The sequence below is a fragment of the Nicotiana tabacum genome, chromosome 1 (assembly GCF_000715075.1).
Source record: "Nicotiana tabacum cultivar K326 chromosome 1, ASM71507v2, whole genome shotgun sequence".
Classification (NCBI taxonomy): Eukaryota; Viridiplantae; Streptophyta; class Magnoliopsida; order Solanales; family Solanaceae; genus Nicotiana; species Nicotiana tabacum.
The window spans coordinates 32,873,472-32,897,380 of record NC_134080.1 but is presented as its reverse complement, the minus strand read 5'-3'; the positions used below and the strand labels follow the sequence as shown (position 1 = coordinate 32,897,380).

Here is a 23,909-nt window from a genome sequence, read left to right as displayed (position 1 = left end):
AGCGGATGGAGATCAGCAGGTGCGAGGGGTCAGCTGGCTAGTGGAGTCCGCAGAAGCGGAGCTCGTGTCGCAAAAATGACGCCGCAGAAGCGGCACAGGTGTTCGCAAAAGCGAAAATCGCTGGGCAGAATGCTATAAGTTCGAGGGTTGGTCATTTTTATCACATATTGAGCTATGGACTTCAGAATAGGGCGATTCTTGGAGTAACTTTCATCACAAGGATTGGAGTAAGTGTTCTACACCCGGTTTTGATTACATTCCATTAATCTATCTTCATTTTTGGCAATTGGTTGATGAATTTAAAAGAGGAATTAGGGGTTTTAGCCTAAAGTTTCGTAAAGCAAATTTTTGAATTTTGAACATCGATTTGGAGTCGTATTTGAGTGAAACTAGTATGGTTGGACTCGTAATTGAATGGGTTGTTGGATATTATGAGTTTTGTCGGGTTCCGAGGCATGGGCCCGGGTTGGACTTTTTGGTCGATTCTTGGACTTTGATTAAAGATTCGACTTTTATCGATTGGGGTTGTTTCCTTTGGCATTATTTGATGTATTTGAGTTGTTTTTGGCTAGTTTTGCGCCGTTCAGAGGTTGGTACGCACGTGATGGCATTTTTAGAGCATCGTTTGGCTTGTTCGGTATTGGAATTGGCTTATTCGAGGTAAGTGACACTTCTAAGCTTGGTGCTGAGGGTATGAACCCTGAATATACATGTTATGTGTTTGGTGTTGAGGTGACGCACATGCTAGGTGACGGGCGTGTGGACGTGCACCGTCTAAATTATAACTCTATTATTTCTGTGGTACTGTGTAGTTACTTGATCTTATCCGTAACCATGAAATCTCTACGTATTAAAGTGATTGAGCTACCAATCATGTTATAGATCATGTTTAGGCTATATATTGGTACTGTTGGGATCCATATTGGTCGTTTCTTGCTATTGACTTACTGATTTCATTGAAATTTCGTACTCAATCATATTCATTCATTACATAACATTTCTCAGTCTCTGTTGTTATTTATCGATATATCATATCATCATTTTTCGGGCTAGTTTCATGACATTGTGAGCCCGTGAGAGAGAGACTGGAGAGATTGATGACTGAGTAAGACCGAGGGCTTGATGGTGAGGATGTTTATGGGATCGGGCTGCACGCCACAGCATGTTATACTAATTTATGCCATGATTGACTTGTTATAGCGCTTGGGCTGAAGTAACCCCTTCGGAGTCTGTACACACCCCAGTGAGCGCAGGTACCTATTGAGTGCGAGTGCCGAGTGATTGGGAGGATTGATTGACTGTAAGGACTGGGTGGCTGTAAGGACTGAGTGGATGTAAGGACTGAGTGGCTGTGAGGACTGAGTTGACTGGGAGGACTAAGTGAATTGATATTCTGAGATTATGCATATTGTTTTATCATTAAGTCGCATCGCATTTGACATGCACATGACATACAGGCATAGAGATGCATTTTTCTCATGTTGTACGGTATCACGTCATTCGTGACTTCTCACATATATTGACATATGGGCATCAAGAGGTATTTTACACTTGCTATCTGGAGAGAAATGAAATATCATATTTACTGTTGAAAGGAGTTTTGGGAAAACTCTCAGTTTTCTAACTTACTCGTATTTTCGACGATTTCGGTAAAGGAGTTGGGTTTTTAGTGATATACTTGAAAAGTGGAACTCTTTTTGGAAAACTATGAAAAAAACGAAGCATTTCATCTCTGAGTTACTTTTTTTATTATTTGCTTTACGTTGTTATGATTTGTTGTTTGCTATTGGTGTTGGACTCGACTTTTATTCCAGTTCGTCACTATTTTCAACCTAATGTTAGGTTTGTTACTTATTGAGTACGTGGGGTCGGTTGTACTCATACGACGTTTCTGCACCCTGCGTGCAGATGTTGACTGTTGATGTTATTGTGTCCGTCGGGAGCTGGATTTGAAGATGTACCTGCTTTCCGGTTGTAGCTACCTCTTGTTCATGGTAGCCTTAGATTCATAAAACTTTATTTATGTAGTTTTCGAACAGATGATGTATTTACTTCATATCAGTTTTGTAAATTTTATTCTTAGAAGCTCATGATTTGTACTACCAGTCCTTGGAAAATGTATAGGATTCAGATAATTTCTTTTACTTAATTGTCTTATTAAATATTATTGGAATTGGATAGTTGTTAATTGGCTTACCTTGCGGGTTGTATTGGGTGCCATCACGACTAATCGAATTTTGGGTCGTGACGGATTGGTATCAGAGCTCTAGGTTCATTGGTTCTACAAGTCATGAGCAAGTGTCTAGTATAGCCTTGTTGATCAGTATGATGACGTCCATACCTATCTTCGAGAGGCTACAGGGCATTTAGGATAAACTTTCCATCTTTCTTTCTTTATCGTGCGACATTGATTCAGCTTGAAGCGTAACTCTTGAATTCCTTCCATGCATTCGTACGCGCATGTGAGCGCTCGGTATCAGCTGTGCATCGACGATTTGTGATTATGGATGAGGTGCGAGAAATGATTTCTATGTGCTGATAATGGGCCAGTCTGGAGGACTTGAGGCCTGGTTTTGACTATGGCTTGAGCACGAAGATTTAGGTTGTGTGAGCACGTGCTTTTGGACTAATACGTCCTGTAGAATCCTTATGAGTGGAATTTGTGTCTCGATGAGTGGTTGTACGGCTATATAACGAGTATGATGTGACTACGGGAAGTGTTCAGATTGTTCGAATGTGACGAGAAGAGTTTGCTTGAGATGTAAAAAGAACTACTAGGTGCTTGATTTCTACCTTGATTTGACATATAGTCTAGAGTTATGGGTATGTTGAAAGATATTTTATGTTGTTTAATTGTGGAGTGAAGTAGATGTTCATGTCGTGTTATGAGTTCAGACTCAGGAAGATTAAGTGATGTCATAGTAGTTGTGGCTGTGGAAGGGTTTAAAGAGATGTTAGTTTGAGGCAAAATAGGTGGGTTATCTCCTGTGAGGTGTCTAGAGGTTGTGTGATCCCTATGTTATTTTTGTAGAGAGTTCTCCTTACCAATGAATTATATGTGTTGCAATTTGAGTTTGGACTGCTTGTGGAAGTTGGCTTAATTGTCACGAGGATGAATGAGAGATTTACAGATGATTTAAGGTATTAGATGGTTTGTGTTACAGGAGCTCATAAAGGATTTAGTTGAATCTCATTGCAGCATTATGGCAGTAATAGAGGGCGGGCATTATGAGTTATTATATGTTTTGATCTATGGATTTGGTCCAAGTGGGGGAGTCTGATATTGACGAGTTGATTGCACGATTATGTATTGTATTGGTTTCATTTTGAGGTATACTGGTGAATCAGTTATGACTTGCAGAGGTTGAGATTGAGGATGACTCAAGTAAGGGGATTTCTGGATACTGGTTGTATTAATTCTATGGGTATATGGTAATTATGGAATGATTGAGTGATTATTCGTGAAGGATGCATGATAAGAAGAAAATATCATGCATACATAAATATCATTTTTAATTTAAATACTAATATTTATATTTTATTTGCTGGAAATATCATAAATAAGTAAGAGAAAATAAATAAATGAAGAAGAAAATAAAAAGAAAAATACATAAAAGAAATAAGAAGCTTTCAACGTGACTCAACTTTGCCTTGCAAGCCCGTGAAGACCAAGTACAAAGAAAGGAAACCAAAGTGATGTAAAATCACGTTTTCAAAAAGCTTTCAAGTGCACCTATAAAATGGGAACTTGGGGCTAGTTTAAAGCGTGGAAGGCGAGGAGCAGAAACTTTATATATCTTACTTTCAAATTATAAGTTTTCGATATCAATTTCTTCAGTTATTCAGTGTAGGAAATTACTCTAGTTCCCGTTTTTAATTAAATAGTGGGAATTATTCTCCTTGAATATTTCTATCTATTTTATTATTTAATGGGCAAGAATATTTACGTTGTCAGTACTAACTCCATTATGGAGTAACTTTTCTTGTGTTGGGAGAATGACAAATCTTAATATTTCTATATAATAGTATTATTCCTCAATTTCACATACTTGAGCTGAAGCTTTTCATTTAAATTTTATCTTCTTTATAGTTAGGTGTTATTTAATTTGTTAACATCTATCTATCTCGTACTATATATTAACTTCTTACTAATTCTGTAATCGAAAGAGGCGGAAGAAGTAACATAGTAAATTTTGGTATTGATAGATGTTAACTTTTATTTTGTGACATCTAGCTCTTATATGTTAAAATTGACTCTACACTTATTTGTAATCGAAAGAGGCGGATGTTGTAGTAATCCGTTATAACAAGCAGGGTAACCGAAAGGGGCCTACTATAAAGAGCATGTTTTAGTTCAAGTATATATTTCTGGTTATTTAATATTACCATTTTAACGATTAATTCGTATAAACGAGAGGACTACAATTAATTGTTCAATAATAGTAATAATATATAAATGTAATCGTGAGAGTGTAACGACCCGACCGGTCGTTTTGAGCTTTTGCACTTTGCTTGCCAGTCCTCGGGCATGACTTGCCCCGTATGGTGTCTTATGACTTATGTAAATTGTTGGTATTGAGTTTCAGGTTAATCAGAATGAATTTGGAAGAACAGTCTCAGTTGAAAGCTTAAAATTTGAAATGTTTGACCAAGATTTGACTTGTTCGTATTTGATCTCGGATTGGAATTTTTATGGTTTGGTTAGCTCCGTTAGGTGATTTGGGACTTAGGAGCGTGATCGAAATATATGTTGGAAGTCCGTGGAAGGTTTAGGCTTGAATTGGCGAAATTGAGATTTCGACGTTTTCCGGTTGATAGGTGAGATTTTGATATAGAGGTTGGAATGAAATTTCGAGAGTTGCAGTAGCTTCGTTGTGTCATTTGGGATGTGTGTCCAAAATTTCAGGTCATTCGGACGAGATTTGATAGACTTTTTGATCGAACGCATAATTTAAGAGTTCTTGGAGTTCTTAGGCTTGATACCTATGTTAAAATGGTAATTTGATGTTGTTGTGAGTGTTCCGAAGTTTTGAACAAGTTTGAACGATGTCATGGGATGTGATGTTACAATTGGTTTGAAGTTCCGGGAGTTCCGGGATATTTTAGGCCGAAAATAATAGCTGTAGTAGGTCCAGAAGGGTTGCAGGCCTCGTAACCCACCCGCGCGGTCCGCACAAAATGAAGTGCATCTGCGGTATGTGCTGTGCGGACTGCACAAAATGCAGTGCGATCGCGGTGGGGAATATTTCACTGGTCCTACTTTGTAAGCTCATATCTTTTGATCTGCAAGTAATTTTGAGATGATTCAAAAACGAAAGTTGTAGCCCTTCGTATCTAGTTTCCCGAAAGATAAAGATATTGCAATTTGGACATTTGTAGCGAATGTTATGGCCAAAATACTAAAACCTATGCAGCCGCAGTCGTTTTTGTGCGGACCGCACTGGTTTTGTGCGGACCGCGGTCGTTTTTGTGTGGTCTGCAGAGGTGGAAATCCGTGGGGTACTCTATAAATATGAGGTTTTGGGTTTTATTTAACATTTTGACCTAGAGAGCTCGAATTTTGGCGATTTTTTGAAGGTTTTTCAAGAAATTCATCGGGGTAGGTGATTCTAACTCAAATTTGGCTAGAGTACATGAATCTATCATTGAATTTATCATTTAATTTGTGATTTGGGATGGAATTTCGGAAGAAAATTTGTGGAATCTTCCAAAAATATAAAAATGTTGATTTGAAGGACCAAATGGTACCAGAATTAGATAATTTTGGTATGGTTAGACTCGAGAATTGTGTCATATTTTGATTATTTTCGCTTGGGCTTTGTTCTCTTAGCATATTTTGACGTCCACGTTCTGATTTAGGATAGATTCGACGCGCGTGGAGGCCGATTTGAGGGACAAAGGCATCGTGAGCTAGAGATTTAGCCGGTTCTAGGTGAGTAAAAATAATTGTAAATGATGTTCTGAGGGTTTAAAACCCCGGATTGCACATCGTAGTGCTATATTGAGGTGAGGCATACGCTCGACGACGAGCGTGGGGTCGTGTACTATTGGGAATTGTGACTTGGTCCATCCCGATTGATGATTTTACCGCGTATTTGATTGAAAACTATTTGCTATCATTATTATTTGGGCTGGATGCCATATTTGAGTCTAGTGCCAGCTATTTGAACCCTTCGGGGATTTTTGTTAATATTTCCTTACTGTTTTGATTTTATACTTGAACTCAGTCATGTTATTTTCCACTTTTTCCAAAACTCAGCCAAGTTTATTTTGCTTTAACACTTGAAATGATATTTCAAATTAATATTTTGGGCTGAGCATCACGTTTTACTGTTGCCCGAGTGGCTTATGTGATTTTGACTGAGTAAGGCCGAGGGCCTGTATTGTAAGGATACGTTTGTATGGGCTGCACGTCGCAACAGTGAGATACTGATTTGATTATGAGGCCGAGGGCTTGAGATATGTACGTCACGAGGTGGTTTGTTGATTGATATGAGGCCGAGGGCCTAGATTTGATGCCACGAGATGGCTTGATATTGCGCTAGGGCCGTAAGGGGCCCCTCCCGGAGTTTGTACACCCCCAGTGAGCGCGGGTACCCATTGTGATGTGAGAGATAGCCCGAGGGGCTGATATTGTTCTATGTGATAGCCCGAGGGGCTGGTATTGCTATATGTGATTGCCCGAGGGGCTGGTACCGTTCTATGTGATTGCCCGAGGGGCTGGTATTGTTCTGAGATATTGCCCGAGGGGCAGAGTTGTTGACATTATGCCCGAGGGGCGAACCTTTATATGTTTATCTTTCATATTTACTTGTCATTTTACCTGTTAAACTATGGTATTTGTGCCCGAAGGGCAAATTTCTATGCTTCTCTGCACTAACTATTTTGTATTCATTTGCTTAACCGTTGAAAAAAGCCATTTTCAAAGAAGTTTAAACTGAGCTAAGATATTTTAAGAGATTTTTACAGCTTCACTGGTTTTGAACTGCTTCTATATAGCATCTTGGAATGCTTTACGTGATTTATTGCCTTCAGTCTTTATTTACATTTGTTACTCACTGAGTTGGAGTACTCACTTTACTCCCTGCACCTTGTGTGCAGATTCAGGTATTTATACACCTAGTAGCGGGTTTTGGCTTATCGGAGGCAGAGGCATCAGAGTTTAGCATGGTAGCTGCTAGCGTTCGCAGCACTGCTTTTCTCTCTCTTCATTTCAGTAGACTGTATTTGTACACTCCAGGCTTTCAGTTGTATTTATACCCTAGTATATGCTCGTGACTTGTGACACCTCGGTTAGGGCTGTGTTGGTTTGTATATTCGCTACTCATTATCATTAATTCGTGATTAGACTGCTTTTATATTTGTTTAACTATTTTAAAAAGTGAATTGGGTTTAATTGGCTGGCTTTGACTTCATGAGAGGCTCCATCACGACTGGGTTCGGGGTTAGGGTCGTGACAAGTTGGTATTAGAGCCTAGGTTACATAGGTCTCACGAGTCATGAGCAGGTTTAGTAGAGTCTCGCGGATCGATATGGAGACGTCTGTATTTATCCTCGAGAGGCTGCAGAACCTTTAGGAAAACTTCACATTCTTGAATTCTTATCGTGCGTCCTTGATCCAGCTTGAAAAGTAACTATTGAAATTCCTTCCACGCGTTCGTATGCGCGCATAAGCGCTCAGTATCAGATATGCATCGATGGCTTGTGATTCCCCGATCAAGGGGCAAGATATGATCTCTGTGTGTTGATGTTGGGCCAGTCTGGAGGACTTGAGGCCAGATTTTTGCCTATAGCTTGAGCACCGAGGTGTTGATTGTGTGAGCAAGTGCTTTTGAATTTATATGTGCGGTATTATCCCTATTAGTGGAAGTGAGGGTTGGATAACTATGTGATGAGTATTTGGTACTGCAAGATGTGTCCATATGATTTGGAAGCGATGAGAAAGGTCTGCGGAAGGATAAAAGAACTATTAGGTGCATGAATTCCATCTCGATTCGAGGTATAGCCCCGAGTTATGGGCGTGTGAAGGATCTTTTCATGTTTCCCAGTTGAGAGTGAAGTAAATTTCATGTTGCGGTATGAATTCAGACTCAGGAAGACTAAGTGACTGCGTACTGTTTATGACGGTGGAAGGTATATAAGAATGTTAGATGGAGGGAAAGCAGGTGGGTTATCTCCTGCAAAGTGATTTGAGGTTGTGCGATCCTTATGGGTCTGTTAGGAGATCTCATTGGCAAGTGAAAGATATGTGTTGCAAATTTAAATTGGGTCGCTTAAGAGAGTGTGTTTAACTGTTGCGAAAGTGAATGCGAGATTTGCTGAAGATTTAAAGTACTAGATGGTCTGGGTTTTCACAAGCTTACAAATGGGTTTGAGATTAATCTCACTATGGTATTATGGCAGCAAGAGAGTATATGCATTATGAGTTATTGGGTGTATGATGTCCTATGGCATCGAGCCAAGTGGGGGAGTCTGCTGTTGATTAGTTGATTGCACGGTTATGTGCTATGTTGATTCCAGTTTGAGGCATGCTGGTGAATCAGTTATGGCTTGAGGAAATTGAGATTGAGGATGGCTCGAGTAAAGGAAATTTTTTAACAAAGGTTATAAGATACTTCACAGGCATGTGAGAATCACGGAATGTCTTGAGTTGTTATTGGTAAAGGATGCTCGGTGCATAGAGTATGAGGCTGCTTGGTTATAATGGAATGATGTCACATTCTGCGGTGTCAGAGTGCCAGTGAGGCACGGGTTGTTCGATTTGCTTGATCAGGCTAATTGCAGTTTGAATAGGGTGAATGACTCTCGAGAATAGTTCCAATGTGTTCAAAATTCTACATGTAACAATGAGGTATTTTAAAGTCGTATATGTGGTTAGGAACTGAGTTTCATTTGGAAGATGTCAAGACTTGTGGTACTTTGGACATTAACTATAAGATTCTATATATCAGTATTAGGAAGTTAATGGTTCCAGATTCGCATGAAGTCCTTTCGGGGTAGGTATTTTGAACGTGGTACTTTTGGAAACATTTACGAGAGTACTCAACAGCTTATGCGCCTTAGACAATGTGGTTTTATGCTTGGGTCTCGTGTGGTAGGCCTGGGTTGAGGAATTGTGGTGCTACAGAAACAGGGGATATCAAGTTGAAGGTAAATCAGAAGGAAACTAGGATAGATGGGATAGTTGGGTAGTAGGTCGGATCGGTATGGTAAGGATATGATTAAATCCTTGGGTGTGTATGGGGTAATGAGTTCCTACAGGTATTTTGTGGCAATGCTCTTAGGTTTTGATGGCTTGCGTAGCTTGGTCGAGTTAGAAGGATTCAGTCCTGGCAGGTCTGGTTTGTGCAAGGGGAACTCGGAGAGTTCTTGATGGTTTCTACCTTGGTTGGAGATGTATATTTTCTATGGGCATGAGGAGCATGAGATGCATAGTGATTTCCTTCTAGATGGGATCAATGAAAAGTTCTTGACTAGTTGAGTACGTAGATGTTTGAGGCTCATAAGGGAGATGAAGTTCTCATGTTATCCTAGGATGGTATGGTATATGCGGTATGTTGTGGAGGATTGAGATTTGCGTGTGTAAGGTTACGGTTTAGTTTTGAATGGAAAGTCATAAAATTCTTAGGCAGCACGGGCAGTTTCAAATGATTAGAGAAATGAACTTCAGATGATTAGGGGGATGATCTCTAGATGATTAAGGAAATGGTATTGCTAAATGGGAGTGATTTGACGAGGGTATATGTTTAAGATAAGGCAATGTGATTAAGTTGACGGTACTTCGGTAGAATTGTGGCGCTTTCTTTTTAGATCGACTGCTGATATTCGAGTTTGCTTGGGGACACAGAGGAATTTTAGAGTATCTTTCGTGGAATGATTGGGTATTCGAGGTACGGTATGCATTCAGACGGCGGAATTGGGATCAGGTATGTTGAGTCATGTGCCATATGGACTTAGAGTGAGGGAAATTCTCACATTTAGGCTATATTGTAATTGTGAGTCGTGTGTATCAGCACTGTTTAGTGATTATTGGGGGTTTGGTGACCCAAGCGGATCTTTCATTGCTTGGTATGTTAGATTTTGGATGTGATATTGGGTTCAGATTGGTTGTCTTTGTGTTGTGTCATTTTGGACTATTGCGCTAAGGCGGCGCTATTTGCTATGCCGGAAATTCCACTGATTGAGTGGCGAGGTTTGACGGATTATGTCCTATTGAAGTGGTTTTATATTTCGAAGATCCAGCGGACGATTAGGAAGAATTGCCTTTCTTATGTGGGCTTTCGTGATAAATGTCAGTGCAGAGGCTCCTACTATTGATTCGGTTCCGGTGGTGAGGGACTTTTTTGGATGTGTTTCTTGTGGCCGGGTATGCTGCCGGGCAAGGTTATTGATTTCGATATTGATTTGATGCCGGACACCGTATCATATGGCACCGGCAGAGTTAGAGGAGTTGAAGGAACAGCCTCAGAATCTCCTTGATGAGGAATTCATTGGCAGGCCAATGTGGATGCGTGTTCTAACTTGAGTCGGCATAGTTAGCTCCGAATTGTATTGCTGAGAGAGGTGTTGTGATTTGTCGGTTATAGGCACCTAGGGTGCGGTTCAATTGGGGTTTCATAGTGGAAGTTGAGCGGGAAGAGAAATTGGGTATTACTCGGTGAATGGTTTATGGGTTATGTCCTTTCAGGTTTACGTGGTGTAAGTTATTTGCTTCACCGTGGGTGTGATGTATTGCTTTGATTCCAGACATCAAATTATGCGTGGTTGTCGATTTCAAGCATAGTGACTTGAGGTGGTTCATGTGGAGCAGTGTTGGATAGGATCGCGCATCGCAGCGAAGTTATGTGGAGGTATGACCTGGAGGGTTAGATTCGTGTGTTCTGTTTCCATGATGCGAGACGGGTTCTCAGCCTTGTGTTGTGGTGGTACTGGTGAGCTTGAGGTACAACTCTTTCATTTGGGTCATTTTCATGATTTGAGTATGTTCGGACTGTTGCTTATTGGTGCACGTATTGTGCAAGTTGTGGCTTAGGCCTGCATTGATGTGTCATGTCACCAGGGTAGTGTGTTGGATCAGAGGAGACTGTTGGGATCATTAATGAATACGAACGGGTTCGATTTCAGCATATTAGAGGGATAATATCGAGCTTCGGCTCAGAAATTTGTTGTGGTATTTGCCAAAGGAGAAGTGGCTTCTTGAATGGTTGATCTGGGAAATGGTTATGGCTTACCGCATGTTTTAGTGATCATTGGAAATATATGAAAGTGTTGGGGTGAGACTTTAGTTAATAAGAGTTTTTCTATCGGTATTCGGGTGTTGTGTGTAGATACTGTAATTAGAAGTTATCACTACGAGCGTTTGAGTTATGTGGTATATCAAGTGATTGCACCTGAGATTGCAAGTATTGGTGATTACAGCATGTTCGGGCTTATTCTGAAAATAGATGTGAGATTCTGATCTTGTGAATGATTTCAGGAGTGGAAATGTGGTTCTAAGACTTATGGGCTAGGTTGGAATGCGGAAATGCAGTTTCATTGTGTTATCAGACCTATATGAGATAGGGTGATGTGGTATCACCCCCGGGTATGTGCATGGTGAGGTTATTCAGCAATTGGTTGGCTTTTGGAACAACTCCGGGCACATTCGAGGACGAACGTATGTTTAAGTGGGGGGGATGTAATGACCCGACTGGTCGTTTTGAACATTTGCACTTTGCTCGCCAGTCCTCAGGAATGACTTGCCCTGTGTGGTGTATTATGACTTATGTAAATCGTTGGTGTTGGGTTTCAGGTTAATCAGGATGAATTTGGAGGAACGGTCTCAGTTGAAAGCTTAAAATTTGAAAGGTTTGACCAAGATTTGACTTGTTTGTATTTGATCTCGGATTGAAATTTTTATGGTTTGGTTAGCTCTGTTAGGTGATTTGGGACTTAGGAGTGTGATCGGAATGCATGTTGGATGTCCGTGGAAGGTTTAGGCTTGAATTGGCGAAATTGAGATTTCGGCATTCTCCGGTTGATAGGTGAGATTTTGATATAGAAGTTGGAATGAAATTCCGAGAGTTGCAGTAGCTTCGTTGTGTCATTTGGGATGTGTGTGCAAAATTTCAGGTCATTCGGACGAGATTTGATAGACTTTTTGATCGAAAGCATAATTTAAGAGTTCTTGGAGTTCTTAGGCTTGAATCATATGTTAAATTGGTGATTTGATGTTGTTGTGAGCGTTCCGAAGTTTTGAACAAGTTTGAACAATGTCATGGGATGTGTTGGTACAATTGGTTTGAAGTTCCGGGTAGGTTCCGAGATGTTTTAGGCCGAAAATCATAGTTGTAGCAGGTCCAGAAGGGTTGCGGCCTCGGAACCCACCCGCGCGGTCCGCACAAAATGAAGTGCGTCCGCGGTATGTGCTGTGCGGACCGCACAAAATGCAGTGTGGCCGCGGTGGGGAACATTTCGCTGGTCCTACTTCGGAAGCTCATATCTTTTGATCTACAAGGAATTTTGAGATGATTCAAAAACAAAACTTGTGGACATTTATAGCGAAAGTTATGGCCAAAATACTAAAGCTTGTCACTATAGATAAAAACTTGTGTGGTCGCAGTCGTTTTTGTGCGTATCGCACTGGTTTTGTGCGGACCGCACTGGTTTTGTGCGGACCGCGATCATTTTTGTGCGGTCCGCAGAGGTGGATATCCGTGGGGGTACTCTATAAATATGAGGTTTTGGGTTTTATTTAACATTTTGACCTAGAGAGCTCGGATTTTGGTGATTTTTCGAAGGTTTTTCAAGAAATTCATCGGGGTAAGTGATTCTAACTCAGATTTGGCTAGAGTACATGAATCTATCATTTAATTCATCATTTAATTCGTGATTTGGGATGGAATTTGGGAATAAAATTTGTGGAATCTTCCAAAAATATAAAATGAAGATTTGAAGGACCAAATGGTACCGGAATTGGATAATTTTGGTATGGTTAGACTCGTGAGGGTATGAGGATTCTGAAAATGTAAATTTTACTCAATTTCAAGACATGGGCCCGGGGCTCGGGTTTTGGTAATTTCAGAAATTGTGTCATATTTTGATTGTTTTCGTTTGGGCTTTGTTCCTTTAGCATATTTTGACGTCCACATTCTGATTTTGGATAGATTCGACGCGTGTGGAGGCCGATTTGAGGGACAAAGGCGTCGCGAGCTAGAGATTTAGCCAGTTCGAGGTGAGTAATGATTGTAAATGATGTTCTGAGGGTTTGAAACCCCGGATTGCACATCGTAGTGCTATATTGAGGTGAGGCACACGCTCGACGACGAGCGTGGGGTTGTGTACTATTGGGGATTGTGACTTGGTCCATCCCGATTGATGATTTTACCGCGTATTTGATTGAAAACTATTTGCTATCATTATTATTTGGGCTGGATGCCATACTTGGGCCTAGTGCAAGCTATTTGAACCCTTCGGGGATTTTTGTTGATATTTCCTCACTGTTTTTGACTTTATACTTGAACTCAGTCATGTTATTTTCCACTGTTTCCAAAACTCAGCCAAGTTTATTTTGCTTTAATACTTGAAATGATATTTCAAATTAATATTTTAGGCCGAGCATCACGTTTTACAGTTGCCCAAGTAGCTTATATGATTTTGACTGAGTAAGTCCGAGGGCCTGTATTGTGAGGATACGTTTGGATCGGGCTGCACGCCGCAGTAGTGAGATATTGATTTGATTATGAGACCGAGGGCCTGAGATATGTACGCCACGAGGTGGTTTGTTGATTATATGAGGCCGAGGGCCTATATTTGTTGCCACGAGATGGCTTGATATTGCGCTTGGATCGTAAGGGGCCCCTCCCGGAGTCTATACACCCCCAGTGAGCGCGGGTACCCATTGTGATGTGAGAGATAGCCCGAGGGGCTGATATTGTTCTATGTGATAGTCCGAGGGGCTGGTATTATTCTATGTGATTGCCCGAGGGGCTGGTACCCTTCTATGTGATTGTCCGAGAGGCTGGTATTTTTCTGAGATATTGCCCTAGGGGCGGAGTTGTTGACATTGTGCCCGAGGGGCGAACCTTTATTTGTTTATCTTTCATATTTACTTGTCATTTTACTTGTTAAACTATGGTATTTGTGCCCAAGTGGCAAATTTTTGTGCTTCTCTACACTAACTATTTTGTATTCATTTGCGTAACCGTTGGAAAAGCCATTTTCAAAGAAGTTTAAACTGAGCTAAGATATTTTAAGAGATTTTTACAGCTTCACTAGTTTCTTACTGGTTTTGAACTGCTTCTATACAACATCTTGGTATGTTTTACATGATTCAGTCTTTATTTACATTTGTTACTCACTGAGTTGGAGTACTCACTTTACTCCCTGCACTTTGTGTGCAGATTCAGGTATTTATACACCCGGTAGCGGGTTTTGGCTGATCGGAGGCAGAGTCATCAGGGTTTAGCAAGGTAGCTGCTGGTGTTCGCAGCACTGTTTTTCTCTCTCTTCATTTCAGTAGACTATATTTGTACACTCCACGCTTTCAGTTGTATTTATACCCTAGTAGATGCTCGTGACTTGTGACACCCCGGTTAGGGCTGTGTTGGGTTGTATATCCGCTACTCATTATCATTAATTCATGATTAGACTGCTTTTATATTTGTTTAACTATTTTAAAAAGTGATTTGGGTTTAATTGGCTGGCCTTGTCTTCATGAGAGGCGCCATCACGACTGAGTTCGGAGTTAGGGTCGTGACAGAGAGGCATTTGTACATTTTTGAGAAATAGAAATTGAAGAATAATAATTCTGCTATATAATAGAAATATTAAGTGAAGTCAAGATCTCAACACGTTTTATTATATTTGTGAAAAGTAAAATATGTTCTACTGCTCTGTTCATGCATTTTTAGTTAGTTAATTTACAACTCAACTCTTTTTGATTTTCTCAAATAGTAATTAAAACAAGAAACGTTAGTAGAATAGATAAACCAATCTCTGTGGGTTCGACATCTTTCTATACTATAATTTGACAGAGTACGAGTTTAATTTATACACACGCCAGACACTCGTCAAATTTTTGGCGTCGTTGCCGGGGATTGGCAACATCTACTTCAGATTAATTGTTTTGTTACTAATTTGAGAACTTACTATTATAATTATAATTATTATTTCTTTGGTTACTATTGTAACTATTAATACTAGTAACGTTTTTAGTTTTCTCTTATTAACAATAATACTACTTACTGTTTTCGTATCATTTTCTCTCTTCATCGTTTTAATTTATATTTTACTCTACAATATCATACTATTGTTTCTAGGATCAAATTGTTCTTTTCATTGAAAAAAATTAACTTTATTTTCTTTTTTTAATTAGTATCACTAGTTATATTAAGTACTACTACAATTTTAATTTTTATATACTTTTTTTCTTTTTGGTGTCACCACTACTATTTTAGGAACTAAGTTTGATTTTCTTTCCACAAAAAAAAAAATCTTTGCTATATGGATTTCAGGTAGTTTATGACCCGCTTTTCAACAAAAGAGTTGGCGAATTACGACCCAGAAATTGAAAAATCTATTCGATTGCGTAGGAAAGGACAAACATCATCTCCTCATAGTATAGCTCGTGAAGAAATGGAGAACGAAGAACTTAACAACAACCAACTCCCGCCACATCAAGTAGAAGAATAGCTTGATGAGGTAGCTCCACGACGTGATAGAATACTTAGAGATTATGCAAAGCCAGATCATTTTGAAGGAGAATCAAGTGTGAGGAGACCATCAATTGCAGTAAACAACTTTGAAATCTGCACAAGCTTGATTCAAACCATTCAACAGTCATGTCAGTTTACTGGTGATGCGAGTGAAGATCCTCAGACCCATTTAATTGATTTTCTTGAATTAGTTGAAACTTGAAGGTAAAATGGAGTCACAACAGATGCTATTAGGTTGCGGCTTTTTCCTTTTTCATTTAAAGGTGAAGCCAAAACATGGTTGCGAAGTCTACCAAGAGGCTCCATTACAACATGGGACCAAATGACCCAAAAATTTCTTAATAAATATTTTTCACCTGCAAAAACATTTAAAATGAAGCAAGAAATCAATAATTTTATGCAGACAGATTCTGAATCTGTATACTAGGCATGGGAAAGATTAGCAGCAATGTTAAGAAAATGCCCACATCATGGTATCCAAGACCCTGACATTTTATATATTTTCTATCACGGTCTTAAACCCTCTGCTAGAAATGTAATTGATGCAGCATCAGAAGGATCAATAATGGGAAAAACTATTGTAGAATCAATGCAATTGCTTAATGAGATTTCGGAAAATGTTGTTCAATGGCCTTCAGATAGAATTATTATCAAGAAAACAGCAGGAGTAAATCAAGTTGAAGCTTTGAAATCATTGACACAACAAATTGCGACCTTAACACAAAAAGTTGAGGCTTTTCAAGTAGGTGCTCACACATCATCCCAACTTGAGAATTGTGATTTTTGTCAAGGTAATCATCCAAATCATGAATGTCAAGCTTCAACACAAAATGATGAACAAGTAAATGTGATTGGTTATAGAAATAATTACTCATTCGGTAGTCTCATGGCACAAAAACATCCAGGATTTCAATGGAGTAATGCTAATGGTGCTGAAAATCCTCAAAGATTTTTTAATCAAAAGCAGCAGGTACATGGACCACCTGGTTTTCAACATCAAAATAGAGGTCAACAAAGTTTTCAACAATATCAGCAGCAGCCTCAAAGAGCTCATCAACAAAGCCTTGAAGACCTGATGTACAAATTCATTAAAGCTACTGAAGAGAAGGTTGAAAGTCAACATTCAGCTATCAAGAATTTGGAAATTCAGGTAAGCCAATTAGCAACCCTCATGTCTGGACAAATTCAAGGTGCTCTACCAAGTAACACTGAGAAAAACCCAAAAGAACACCTCAAAGCCATCTCTCTAAGATAAGGTAAATCTCTTGATGATCCATATGCAGATAGAGAAGGAAAGCCACAAGAAGTGAAAAGGGTAAATAAAGGTGAGAATAAAATAGAATCTAAGTTTCCAAAAGAACAAAAGAATAAAGGGAAAAATGTACAAGAAAATGAATTGATAATAAATCTTCACTCTGTACCTCTCCCCTTTCCCCAAAAGCTAAAAAGAGAAAAGCTTGACAAAAAATTTTCAAAGTTTCTAGAAATCTTAAAACAACTTTACATTAACATACCTTTTACAGATGCTTTGAAGTAAATGTTGACATATGCTAAATTTCTTAAAGAAATTTTGTCAAGTAAAAGAAAATTGGAAGAAGTTTCAGTAGTTAAGCATACAGAAAAATGTAGTGCCATACTTCAAAATAAGCTTCCATAGAAACTTGGTGATCCTGGAAGTTTTACAATTCCTTGTACTTTGGGAGGTGCTCACTTTGAAAAAACGTTATGTGATTCAGGTGCTTCAATAATTCTAATGTCTTTTTTAATTTTCAGAAAATTAGAACTTGGTAAAATGAAAAACACTGGTGTATCCCTTCAATTGGCTGATCAAAGCAGTAAAAAGCTGAAAGGAATCATTGAAAATGTTCTTATTCGAGTTGATAAATTTATTTTTCCTGTAGATTTTATAGTACTGGAAATGGAAGAAAATACTAAGGTACCATTAATTTTAGGTAGACCATTTCTCGCAATAGGAAGAGCAATCATTGATGTTCATCAAGGACAATTAATATTGAGCGTTGACGAAGAAAGGGTAATTTTTGATATGCACAAAATAATGAAATTCCCTGAAGATGAGTCATCATCTTCTTGTTTTCAAATAGATTTTCTAAATGACCTTGTAGATGAATATAAAGATGATCAAATTATTACTGATGCATTAGAAAGATGTTTGGCCAAATCAGGTACCACATATGATGATGATCCCATGATCAGGCAAGAAGTTGAAATACTAGAAAAAGAATCAGAAATTGAGGAAGTCTCACAAGAAAAAGTTCAATCAAAAATTGAACTAAAAACTCTTCCTTCTCATTTGAAATATATTTTTCTTGAACCTGAATTATTTCTAGTAATTATTTCATCTTCATTGACTGCAGAATAGGAAAAAAAACTAATCAAAGTATTAAGAGAACACAAAAAAGCCTTAGGATGGACTATAGCTGACATTAAAGGAATCAGTCCAGCTATATGTATGCATAGGATTCTCATGGAAGATAATTATAAGCCAATATTCCAACCGTAGAGGAGACTAAATCAGCAATACAAGAAGTTATCAAAAAAGAAATAGTTAAACTTCTAGCGGCATGTATTTATTTATTCGATATCCGACAGTCCTTGGGTAAGTCCTGTATAAGTTGTACCAAAGAAAGGAGGTATAACAGTAATAAAAAATGAAAATAACGAACTCATACCTACCAGAACAGTCACAGGATGGAGAGTATGTATTGATTACAAATGACTTAATAGTGCCACCAGAAAAGACCATTTTCCCTTGCCTTTTTGTGATGACCCAAAATGTCACCTTTAAATTAAATAATCATCTTGGTATTTTAAGACCTTAAAAGCGGTATCAATAATTTCTCGACTTGCGTGCGCAATCCGTATAATTTTTTGGAATGTTTTTATGTGAAAAATGGATTAAATTGTGAACTAGAGCTTTAAAACTCAACTGAGTTGACTTTGGTCAACATTTTGAGCAACAAAACTAGATAAAAGTTTTGACCATTCCGGTAGTTCCGTATCGTAATTTGGGACTTGGTCATATTCCCGAAATCAAATTCAGAGGTCCCTAGATCAAATTATCGTCATTTAACGGAATCTAGAAATCTAAGGCTAAAGATTTCTTAAGTTTGACCGGAGATTTGACTTTTGAGAAAAAGACCCCAGAATGGAATTTTGATGATTTCAATAGTTCGTATGGTGCTTTTGGACTTAGGCACATGTTCAGATTTGGATTTGGAAGTCTGTAGGATAATTCGGCACATTTTGGCGAAAGTTGGAAAATAGAAGATTTTTGGAAAGTTTGACCGAGGGTTGAATTTTTGATATCGGGGTCGGAATCCAGTTGTGAAAATTTTCATAGCTTCGTTATGTCATTTATGACTTGTATGCAAAATTTGAAGTCATTCGGACTTGATTTGATAGGTTTTTGCATCGAATATAGAAGTTGGACGTTCTTAGATTCATTAGGCTTGAATTGGGGTGTGATGCACGGTTTTAGAATTTTATGATGTGATTTGAGATTTCGACTAAGTTGGTATGATACTTTAGGACTTGTTGGTGTATTTTGTTGAGGTCCCGAGGGCCTCAGGTAGATTTCTGAAGGTTAATGGATCAAGTCGGACTTGTATTTATCTGTGTGACAACCCAACCGGTCGTTTTAAGAATTAATGCCCTAATCTCCTATTAACTGTTTTCCCTGAGTTTATTCTGCAATTTGATTTGACGGGATGTTCGGTTTTGAGTTTCGGAGAGTTTTGGGGCATTTAGTCCCTAAATGAGAGCTTAAGTGTTGGAGAGTTGATCGTAGCCGGAGCAGTAGGAAGACGCCCTCAGAATGGAAATTCGATGGTTCTATTAGCTCCGTTGGGTGATTTCGGGCTTACAGGCATGTTCGGATTGTGTTTTGGAGGTCCGTAGCTAATTTAGGCTTGAAATGCCGAAAGTTGAATTTTTGAAGTTTCCGGTCCGATAGTGAGATTTTGATCCGAGGGTCGGAATGGAATTCTGGAAGTTGGAGTAGCTTCGTAGTGTTGAATGTGACGTGTGTGCAAAATTTCAGGTCATTTGGACGAGGTTTGATAGACTTTCTGATCGAAAGCGTGTTTTTAGAGTTTTTGGAATTCTTAGGCTTGAATCCGATGAAAAATAGGTATTTTGATGTTGTTTTGAGCGTTTTGAAGGTTGGAACAAGTTTGAATGATGTTTTAGGATTAGTTGGCAGATTTGGTTGAGGTCCCGGGGGCCTCGGGTGTGTTCCGGATGCTCAACGGACCATTTTTGGACTTGGAAAGATTGCAGATTTTTTGTTGTTGTGTTGCAGAGAAAACCTTCATCGCGTTCGCGAGGGGGTCTCGCGTTTGCGTAGAGCATCTGGGTGAAGCAGCTGAAATGTGCTTCGCATTCGCGATGATGTCTCGCATTCGCGAAGGTAAGGACTCGTTGGTCTTTGCGTTCGCGACATGGTCCTCGCGTTCGCGTAGGGTCTGCCCGTGTAAGCTACGCGTTCGCGAGTGGACCTCGCGTTCACAAAAGAGGAATTTGGCCAGCAAGACTTTTGTGCATCGCGTTCGCGATAGTAGCCTCGTGTTCGCGAAGAAGGAATTACCTGGGCAGATATAAGATTTCAAAAGCCATTTTTATCAAAACTTAAGCTTGAGAGCTCAGATTTGAGGGAGATTTTGAGGGATTTTCAGAGATATTGATTGGGTAACGATTCTAGGCTCCTTTTTGCTTGTAACCCGTTAATCTAAACATGAATTCATCCTTTAATTTCGAAATTTGTATGAAAATTGGGGAAAAGTTCTTAGACCAAAAAATTGAGTTTTGATTGGGGATTTGACATCGAATTTGGATAATTTTGGTATGGTTAGACTCGTGAGAGTTTGAGGATTCTGAAACTATAAATTTTACCCGATTCCGAGACGTGGGCTCGAGGGGCATTTCGGTCATTTTACATAATTTCGCGTATTAGCTTAGACTTTAATTGTAGAATCAGTTACTTGAAGTGTTATTTATATTATGAAATTGAATTGAATAGATTTGGGCCATTTGGAGTCGAGTACTCGTGGCAAGAGCGTGGTTTCAGATTGATTTTTGAGCTGGTTCGAGGTAAGTGGCTTGACTAACCTTGTGTGGGGGACCTTCCCCTTAGGATTTGTATATTTGGTAATTGAAGTGCCTTGTATGTGAGGTGATGAGTGCGTACTTGTGCTAATTGTTGGAAATCCGATTTTCTTTAAGTAATTACTAGTATGTTTCCTTCTTGTTTTTATTACTTGTACTATTAAGCCTATTGTTAGGTTAGGAAAGCATGTCTAAGTGACTTAATTATTTTATTTGTTCAACCTGCCTTACTTGAATTCTGTGCAGTATGCTAGGCTGGAATCACTTGTTGCCTTAATATGAAGTCTTGCCATTTCGGTACATTTTCATGTTGCTGTTGTGTATTTATTTTGGGACTACGGACGTGGGATTCCGGTAGCTCCCCCTTGTCTGTTTATTTTGGGACTACGGATGTGGGATTCTGGTAGCTCCCCCTTGTCTGTTTATTTTGGGACTACGGATGTGGGATTCTGGTAGATCCCCCTTCATAGTTATATGGAACTACGGGAATGCACCCGGTAGATTCCCCCATTATTGAGTATTTATATTTGGGACTACGGAATGGGATTCCGGTAGATCCCCGCACACTATGAGTTGGACTACGGGATGGGATCCCGGGAGATCCACTGGATATGTAAAGATGGGACTACAAGACGGTATCTTGGGAGATCCCCGATTGTTACTATTGGTGCTGAGCTGTATTTCCTTTCCATGTTTACCTTGTTTCTGTATAGTTGTTGTTGTTCTGTACATCTTGTGTTATTTTACTGACGTACTTATTTATACTGTTCGGTCCTATACTATTGATCTTTATATTTTATTTAACCTCAGTAGGGCCCTGAACTTCCTCATCACTACCCAACCGAGCTTAGGCTTGGCACTTACTGAGTACCGCTGTGGTGTACTCATGCCCCTTCTGCGCATGTTTTTCATGTGCAGATCCAGGTACCGCTACTCAGGCCTACCATCCTTGAGGGAGGCGACTGCTCTAGAGACTTCGAGGTACATCTGTCGCGTCCGCAGACCGAGAAGTCCCTTTCTATTCTAGCTGTTAAATATTGCCCTTCTGTATTTTCTTTCTTGTTAGATATTCTGGAGTTAGACTGTTAGATATTCCAAAGGCTTGTGTTCCGTGGGTTTCCGGGTCTTGGATTTACGTTTTGGTTTTGAGAGTTGAATATGGTGTATGCCGAGTGGCACATTTAAACATTATTATTACTTTATTACTGTTTAAAGTTGTTTTACTTCCGCAAATTTTGGTTTTTCTTCCACAATTTAGGCTTACCTAGTCGTAGAGACTAGGTGCCGTCACGATGGTTCACGGAGGGCGAACCGGGGTCGTGACAATCTGCTGAAATTTTCTGGGCAGTTTCTGTATTTTTCGCACGTGTGAACAGTGACCGCACCTGCGTGAACAATATCTGTGTACAGTATCCATGTACACTAGCGTGTATAGTATCCGTGAACAGTAACACGCATGAACAGTACTGGAAAATTCTGGACAGTGTAAAGGATGAGCAGTCCGGTTTTCCTCATTTTTTTGGACTTCCAAGATCGGATTTTGGGCAATTTTGAGCGAGAAGTTACGAAAATTCTTGGGGTAAGTGTTCTTGACTCTCTTGTAATTATATTCCATGAATAAATCTTCAATTTTGGCTTTAGATTATTGATATTTTAAGAGAAATGGAGGAATTTTATAAAATTCCATAAAAATAAATTTTCAAGATTTGAACATCGATTTGGAGTCGGATTTGAGTAAAATTAGTATGGTTGGACTCATAATTGAATGGGTTATCGTATTTTGTGACTTTTATCGTATTCCAAGACGCGGGCCCCACGGGCAATTTTTTGGTTAATTTCGGATTTTGTTGAAAAATTAGTATTTTTCATATTGAATTAATTCCTAGAATATATATTGAATGAATAGAGTTAATTGTGACTAGATTCGGGATGTTTGGAGGCCGATTTGAGCGAAAAAGGCATTGCGGAGTAAGATTTTGCTCGGATTGAGGTAAGTAACGGTTTTCAATTTTGTCCTAAGGGTATGAAACCCCGGACATTGTGTCGTATGACTATTTTGGAGGTGACACACATGCTAGGTGACGGGCATGTGGACGTGCACCATAGGGATTGTGACTTGGTCCGTCCCGCGAGACTGTGGAATTAATTGGCCCACTGTTTAATAAATGTTCCCTCTGTTTTCATAGAAATTGATTGTACTTCATGTTAGAAATCATGCTTAGGCCTTATGTGATCACTGTTGAGACTTGCGAGGTCGTGTACTTGCTGAATTAGCTGCTAATTGCTATTTTGTACTCAATCATAGGTTTTCTTGCTTATTATGCCTCCGTCTCTTATTGTTCATTGTTGATACATGACAGTACCTCTGTTTGGGTTGTTTATATGATTTTTGAGAGCCCGAGAGACTAGAGAGATTGATGACTGAGTGAGGCCGAGGGCCTGATCTGTAACAATATTTATGGGATCGGGCTGCATGCCGCAACATATTGTTACTGATTTATGACTGAGTGAGGCTGAGGGCCTGATCTGTGAGGATATTTATGGGATCGGGTTGCACGCCGCAGCATGTTGTTACTGATTTATGATTGAGTGAGGCCGAAGACCTGAGTGATTTATGCCACGAGGTGGCTTGTTATAACGCTTGGGCTGAAGGAGCCCCTTCGGAGTCTGTACACACCCCCAGTGAGCGCAAGTACCTACTGAGTGCGAGTGCTGAGTGCGAGTGCCGAGTGCTGAGCGACTGGGAGGAATGAGTGAATGTGAGGAACGAGTGATTGTGAGGTTGGAGTAAATGGGAGGACAGAGTGACTGTTATTCTGAGAAAATACATTTACCTCATTACTGTTGCATCACAGATGTCATATCACTGTTTTGAAAATTATTGAAAGATATTACTTACTGTTCAGTCAAATTTGATATCTAGTTTATTGAGTACGTACCGATGTGACTTAAACTGTTAAATTGAAAGTATGACTACTCTTATTTGAAAGTTATTGAGATAACTGTATTTGTATAGCTCGTCACTACTTCTCAGTTCCTTATTTATTTCTGTTACTTACTGAGTTGGTGTACTCACGTTACCCCGTGTAC

General features: G+C 39.4%; 1 non-coding gene across 1 annotated transcript; it reads right to left on the bottom strand.

Moving 5' to 3' along the window:
- Nucleotides 1–16,065: 16,065 nt before the first annotated feature.
- On the bottom strand, nucleotides 16,066–16,172 carry LOC142165237 (small nucleolar RNA R71). Its single transcript, XR_012696124.1, has one exon. It is a non-coding gene; the product is annotated as a small nucleolar RNA R71 (small nucleolar RNA).
- Nucleotides 16,173–23,909: the final 7,737 nt, after the last annotated feature.